Source organism: Medicago sativa, chromosome 2 (genome assembly GCF_051527215.1).
Source record: "Medicago sativa cultivar Bolivia chromosome 2, Bolivia_mono, whole genome shotgun sequence".
In the NCBI taxonomy this organism is placed as follows: Eukaryota; Viridiplantae; Streptophyta; class Magnoliopsida; order Fabales; family Fabaceae; genus Medicago; species Medicago sativa.
In genome coordinates, this window is record NC_140750.1 from 70,895,217 (window position 1) to 70,902,985 (window position 7,769).

General features: G+C 31.7%; 1 pseudogene; it reads left to right on the plus strand.

Annotated features, from left to right (window-relative positions):
• On the plus strand, positions 1-1,106 carry LOC146950291 (malonyl-coenzyme A:anthocyanin 3-O-glucoside-6''-O-malonyltransferase-like; annotated as a pseudogene).
• Positions 1,107-7,769: the final 6,663 nt, after the last annotated feature.

Here is a 7,769-nt window from a genome sequence, read left to right on the forward strand (position 1 = left end):
ATTCTTTCCACCTTCTTCCTTGCTCAGTTCTATCTCTCTTCTTCATTCCTTCCATGTCCACCCTCTCAAAGCTCATCAAAAACCCATTTCCTTATTGAGCAAACTCTTGCTTTTCGAGCAACAACAAAAACAACAACAACTTATCTTCCTCTCACATTTTTTGACTTGCATTTTGCTGGTCCAGTCTACGTTAAATGCATATTCTTCGATCCTTTTGCTTATTCAACCAACCATTTTTGCAAAACACTTCCATCTCTCAAAAAAATCTCTTTCTCTTACTCTTCATTTCTTCCCTCTTGCTGGAAATCTCATTTCTCTACCACCACCACAAAAACCCTTTATTCTCTACACCAAAGAAGACTCTGTTGCCTTTACCATCATCGAATCCTCAGCAGATTTCAACCATCTCTCGACCAAACAACACCTAAAAAATCTCAAATAAACTAATCATCTTGTTCAAAAATTATCACACAAAAACAAGTTTTGATGATAACATTGAAAATGACACATTCATCCTTCCATTGTTAGCTTTGCAAGTCACAGTTTGATGATAACATTGAAAAGGGCTTGAGAATGTTTTCTTCAGTGACTATTTTGCAATGAGAAAATCATGGAAGCCTGGACTCATTGCTGAAACTCAAATCACCAAAGAACATGAAGATTTTGTTAAGGAAATTATTGTTTTTGGAAAAGAAGAAATTGAGGGGATGAAAAAATATGTACTGAATCAATGGAAGAAAAATGACAACGATAAGGAAATCAACGCGCCACAATTTCTATCTAAATTTGCCGTAACTTGTGCTTTCGTTTGGGCTAGTATAGTTAAAGCAATACATAGATACAATGATGATGGCGACGATGAAGATGAATATTTTACTCATAATCAGTTACCCAACCCCGAGGCATCCCAAGTTCATGATACTCAAGTTCAAGCTGCTACTCAAGCAAACAACACCCTGACAAATTGAATGAGATGCCATTTGTTATAAGAAAATGAGTTTTTGTTGTTAGGGCACAAGCTATGAGAGGCTGGGCATGGAAGAAATGAAGAAGAGAGAAAAAAGAAAGAGAGGAAGGTGGAAAGATTGGGTTTTAAATTTCAAAAATTTGATGATTACATTTTTTTAATTTCAGTCCCTATGTAAAAATGCGTTTTTCGTTTTAGTCCCTCTACTAAGAGCAGTTGCCATCTCATCAAGTGCCACGTATGCGACCGTTAGCCAGCAATGCTTTTTTTTGACGGAAACTGACGGCAAGGACCAATTTCAAAAAGTTAAGAAAATACAAGGGTTGTTTCGCAACAAAAAAAGATACATGGACTAAAACCAAAAACACGCTAACTTACAGGGACCTTTTACATATTTAAGCCTAGTAAGAAAGATCAATCAAATTTAATTTTCTAGGAAACTATACTAACCTTTTTTCAATATTTTCACTCACGTAGTATGTTTGGATAAATAATTTAATTAAATGTTTATAGCACAAATTGATGATTCTATGGAAGGAAAATGAACGCCCCGTTTTTTCGACGAGTTAAGCAGGGCAAGTCTACTATAGAAAGCGAGTTCAAAACCTCGACTCAGTCCGCCAAAAATAGCGGGTTAAACGGGCCGACCTGGCGAGTTGGGCCCATTTTGCCACCACTATTTATGAATAAGATATTTCCACAACAAAATAAAACATAAACCTAAATTATTTTCATATAAGGTATACTCTATTTTTGTAAGAATTCACCAGACAAATACCAAATAAAGAACATGTTTTCATAAACTAGTTTGAAGAGTTTATGAAAATAAGAAGAAAAGAACTTATAAACACTTCATAAACGATTTTCATAAACTCTTCAAAACAATTTTATGAATGTTTGTGTAAGTAGATAAATTTAATTAAATCACTATTTTCTCTACTTTATGAGGAAATCACTATTTCTTAACAAGTGAATGATATTCAATCCATAAAAAAATGATTAGTCTTGTGATTCATGAAGCAGTTTTCTTAGGTGAGGATTTCTTGATTCTATTTTAGTGTCTCTCCACTATGTCTTGTTCTTATCAAGTGGTTGGGGTGCATATGGACCAATCAGGACTCTTTTGTTTTGGTGCAACAATTTCTCAAATTTAGCTCTTCTCTTAGGCAACAAATTTAGGATGCCACAATTAGTTTGGGTTATCAACTACTTGTTGTATATTGTTTCCCCAAACGGGAAGGTGACAAATATCTCGAAGTGACATTGCAAACTAGAAGGTTATCACGAAAAAAAGCTTACAAACAAACAAACATAACAAAAACGTGAAGCAAAAAAATTAAACAAACAGTATTTATCATTTCTTGTTTTTTTTTTTTCACCACAAGATGAGATTAGAAACCCTAATCGTTTATCGTATTCACTATTGGAGTAAATTGATTCATTTGTAATACACTACTATTTTAATATAACAAAAGCATTGTAAGAGAAAATGTTACCTTTTGATGCAATTCTTAAAATAAAAAACGTCATTGTTTCCCCAAAGTTATGTTAATTCGTTGATTGTTTAGTGTACGTGATATATATATATATATATATATATATATATATATATATATATATATATTAAATGAAAGAAAAATAGTTACACCATAACTTGATTTTGATGTTTCATTTGGACATTAGATTTACCCTATTTAGTTTTTTTTTTTGTTTTGTTTCAGAAACACAAAGTGCTGGGCGGTGTCGTACACTTTTCTCAAGCATCACTGTCGAACTCCTAATAATTTGGATAAGATATCTATATTAGTGGTAAGTAAAATTTTCATGCTATTTGTGATAAAAACTTATTGGAAAGGTGAGATTTACATTGCCTTGGAAAAATTATGGGTAAGGTATCATCATAACTAATAAAAATCGGCTACTTGTACTTTATTAATTATGTCAAATATAAATCCTAAATAAAAATTGTGAAGTACGTACGTTGGGCTAATTTAATTGGTTGTGGAATAAAACATCCTAGAATTTAAGGGAATTATGGTACAATTGCATTAGCTTATATCTGTTTTATGGATAAGGAGCCAAATTTAAATGAAAGAGATAAGCCTACATGGAAGGATAAGTGCACACCTTGTATGACAAGAAAAGTTAAATTGCCACCTTTTTTTTTTAGAGAACGAAAAGTTAAATTGCCACTTGTTTTGTTTAATACTATGTGGCATGTATTAGTTCTTCCCTATCATTTTTCCTCATTTTACATGGCCTTGTAATTCTTTTTTTGGTGAGTTCTAAGTTGTATTTTAAGAATTGTGAGTAATTTATCCAATATTTAATAAAAAAATAACTATATAAATTCATAAGTGGAAACCACAAACTAATTTTTGCTCCATTCATAAAATTATTTGTGGTTAATTTTTCTTGTTTGTTGGATAAATAGTCGATAATTTTTAAAAGGTAATTTAGAAAACATCTTAAGTTTTATACATTGTCAGTACATTATTACCATATATGTGATTTTAAAAGTACTTATAATAAAATCAAACATTTTTAATAATTTGATGGTTATCATTAATTGGTATTAAAAACCTTTTACACCCATCTTATATATGAATTAAATCCTTTATTCATTTATAGACAAAAGATTAAACAGAAATAGAGTTCTTTTGGCCATGGCATAATTAATCTAGAAAATTATAGAAACAAAAATCAGGTTAAGATCCAGCACAATCAACATAATCATAATCAATGTTTAATTAATTTACAATCATAATCATTTTAAAACTAGTCAAAACGAGAATGGCCAAATTAAAATATAGGGAAGTAGATTCTTGTTGTAACTAATGACGCATTATAGCTCTTAATCATTCGATCTAAATCAAAAGACGAAATTTAACTGCATGAAATTGACTGATCGATATAAACCAAACCAATCTCAAATCAATAATCAAGATCAATTACCATCCAAGCACCGAAGATCCAAGATCCGGGTCCTTCAAATAGTTGTGGCGGCAGCACGGTGTCTATATACATAATCTATATACATAATGTGTAGGTGAAGTGCATACTTCTTTCTGGTATGTTATTTGGACATTTTTGCAACCATGAACTTGAAGGCTATGTCACTGAATGTTAGGGTTCATAAATAGTACCTTCTGCTTTTTGTAATTTAGCCTTATATTTTGATCATTATCTGTAATCTTTAAGATTACATATGTTAGATTAAAAAGAAGATTATAAACAAGTAGAATTTCATAAGCAGAAAGACAAAGGTAAAAAAAAACTTGCACAAACAACAAGGTAAAATGCATGTATATGATTATCTTCAGAGCAATGCAGGGATGGACAAAAAACATGCATGATTATGGTCCATCATTTTGCTTGCGTAAGCCTCAATTTACTTTAAAGTTAGAATGGCATGCAAAACCAGCTTTTCCTTTTTATTTCCTTTTGTTCTTTTCTTGTTTGACTTTAACCATATATAGATGATTGGTATAATGGATAATGAGGATTCATAGCATCATCTTTAACATCTTTATAAACAAAGTCAAGGAAAAGCCATTAATTTCCATTATATTAGTGAACGCATAGCATAATGAGGATCGATCTATGGCCATGTAGACGCATAGTATTTTCGTTTGGAAATCACAACTTTGGAACAGAATATAATGAGATGAATACGACTAGAACAATAATACGTACTTGATAAGAAAACCCCTCAAAAAAATAATACGTACTTAACATAAGTTAATTATTGATTGATAGGTTATTTGATATTGCGATGTATTTATAGTAGTGACGCACTTAAGTTAAAATTGTTTAAGTAAAGCAAATATCATGTTGATCACGTTAGATAATAATTTATTAGGTTTGTGTTGTTGGCTCTTTATGTTCTTAAGTTAGTAGTATAGTTCATTGGATTTTACTATATATTTACTTGTAACCTTTATTATGTCATGCCATTTAACTGTCTCATTTGTTATACCCATTTTTCAATTTCACCCTTGGTTTTTTCTTTGGTGACAACTAGGTCACCCATCAATAAAAGGTATGTAGAGTTATTCATGTTGGTTTGACACCAATCAAAATCATTTATTTGTTTTTCATTATATCTATAACAAATTGTGAAAGACAAACAAATGATTTTTTAGAGCTGTCAAAATGGCCCGGGCTCACTGGGCCGAACCCTCGACCCACTATTTTAGTACGGGCCGGACCGTAAATAAACATGAAAAAACGACCCTATATTTTTGGGCCCAAGTACTAATGACAAAAATGCGCAATCATTGGAGTGGTTCTTTTTAGGCACCCTAAAAAATTTGGGAATAAATCCTATACGACATTTTCTTTAATTTTAACACCTTCGGTAAAAAACTTTCGGAGGACATTTTCAGCCAAAAGAGATATTGAGGGTGTCTAAAAAGAAATTTTCCAACTGTTGGGGTGGGTTAGCTACAACCGTTTGTTTTCTTTTTTTAATGGTCCAAAGTTAGTTTGGGCCAAGCTTGAGTTGAGCAAATGAAACAGAAATGATCTTTGCTATTTTCACTTCAAGAATTGCTCTAACAGACGCTCGCTACCAAACGCCTTCCAGCACGCCTTCCAGCGGCAGTTGAATATTGTTGGTACATTTAATGAACGACAATTATCTTTTATTGGAGATATTTTAGTATTTTACAAATGTGAGTGAACATTTTTTATGTGAGATGAGCAAAATCCAACAGAAATTAACAAGGCCCATTGATAGAATACAAGCATTTGACATGCGAAACCTTTTTTCACCAAAAATAAAAAAGCAAGATATTTTGAGCGAATAAATCATCAACATATTTCTTAAACTACTAATCCTTCTTCAATTTAGTCTCAAAACTATTAAAAAGGATATACTAAATAATCTATAAACCATACAAAACCCGTCAATTTAGTCCCTAAAATATATGAAAATACATCAATTTAGTCCCCAATATTTATATGCAAGCTTTTGATGGATTTCATGTAATCTTAGGACTATTTAAAATATTGGCTTAATTGCACTTTTCCCCCCTATCTTTTGTTAATTGTGTGATTTTGCACCCCTCTTTTTTTTTGAGCGATTTTGCACCCCATCTTTTGCCAATTATGTTTTGTTTAAAATCATCATTAAAAGAGGGGAAAATGGGCATAAGATGGGGTGCAAAATCGCTCAAAAAAACAGAAGAGTGGGTGCAAAATCGCACAATTGGCAAAAAGATAGGGGCAAAAGTGCAATTGCACACAAGAAGGTCCATCTAACTAGAAAGAGGGCAAAAAGATAGGGTGCAAAATCGTTCAAAAAAAAGAGGGGGTGCAAAATCGCACAATTAGCAAAAGATAGGGAGGAAAAATGCAATTAAGCCTAAAATATTTTATAGACTAAATTGACGATATATTAATAGTTCAAAGACTAAATTGATACTTTAGTCCCTTTTCAGTTATACAACCTCAATCCCCTAATCATATGATTTTACCGGTGAGTTTTTTTTTTTTTTTGGTATGAGCTGGTGCGTTTCTTTTTGGTCATTTATAGTTTTCATAGTCTCTATTGCTCTCTATTGTTTATTTTTTAGGGTGTAAGATATGGACTAATCATTTGTTTGTATGCACTTTGAATTAGTCAGTTGGTTTTATTTTTATCCCTGTCTTTATTATATATATGAAATCTCATTTTTTTCCAATTAAAAGAAAGGGGGGCTGAATTGTCCTAATGAATGAGTGATTTTCTAATGTGTCAAATTCCAAGAGAAGCAAGCCAAATTGTGCTAACCTGTAGCTTTTTTTAGCGTGTGCATCTCTGCGGTTTGAACATGGAACCAATTTGGAACATCTAATCTACCCTTTACGACTTCTCATACATGCATCTTAATAATACAAATTTTGCATTGTACGAAAATACATTTCTCAATAAAAAATATAGTTCGAAAATACACTTCTAAAAATATGTGTGATTTTTAGAAATATAGAGAGAAAATTTCTTTCAATCCATGTTTAGTTTGACACGTGAAAAAAATTAAATCAACGACCGAACAAAAACTTGACTCCAGCAAGCAATTTTTTCTTTTTGAAAGAAGCAAGCAACTTTAGTATATTTTATGTTGTGGAATCAATATAGTTATACCTTTTTAATTGTTCAAACGTTTTTCTTTTTGTATTTTTTATTGTTGTAAATAATTTTTCATAATCAATGTTCTTTAAGATATATTTTCATTAGAATTAAATAAAACGAGTTGTGCTCGTGATCTTAGCTCATTTGATAGAACAATGCATAATATACGAAAAGTTTGAGGTTCAAACCCCGACCACCACTAAAAATAAAATAAAATGAGTTAAAAAGAAATATATCTACGTAATACTAACTACAAAATAAAAATGATGTTTTAGACAACCGTCCCTCTCACCATGCTCAGGACCGCGCTCGTTTAGGAGTTATGAACAACCAATCAAACAATGCACTTTAACTTGGGTCCTAACGAAATGACAGTTAGGATTTGGGCGTTATTCAAATGATGGACCCAGGATGTGGACTTAACAGCTAACAAATTGAAAATTGGCGGTTCCCTCCCGTCAACAATGGTGAGTATGACCAAAACCATAATTTGCAGCTAGTTTCTACATTTTCTCCTACTTTGATTTTCAGCCGCAGATATAGATAATAGAAATAGGCTAGAGTGATAGACTAGAATAAGCTTTGCAAGATTTGAGTCTAAACCAAATTTTAAAAGTTAAGTTTGAGTCTTATTAACCATCGCAAGTCATTTTTTAATGTATAGTCTGACTTTTATGAAAACCGTAT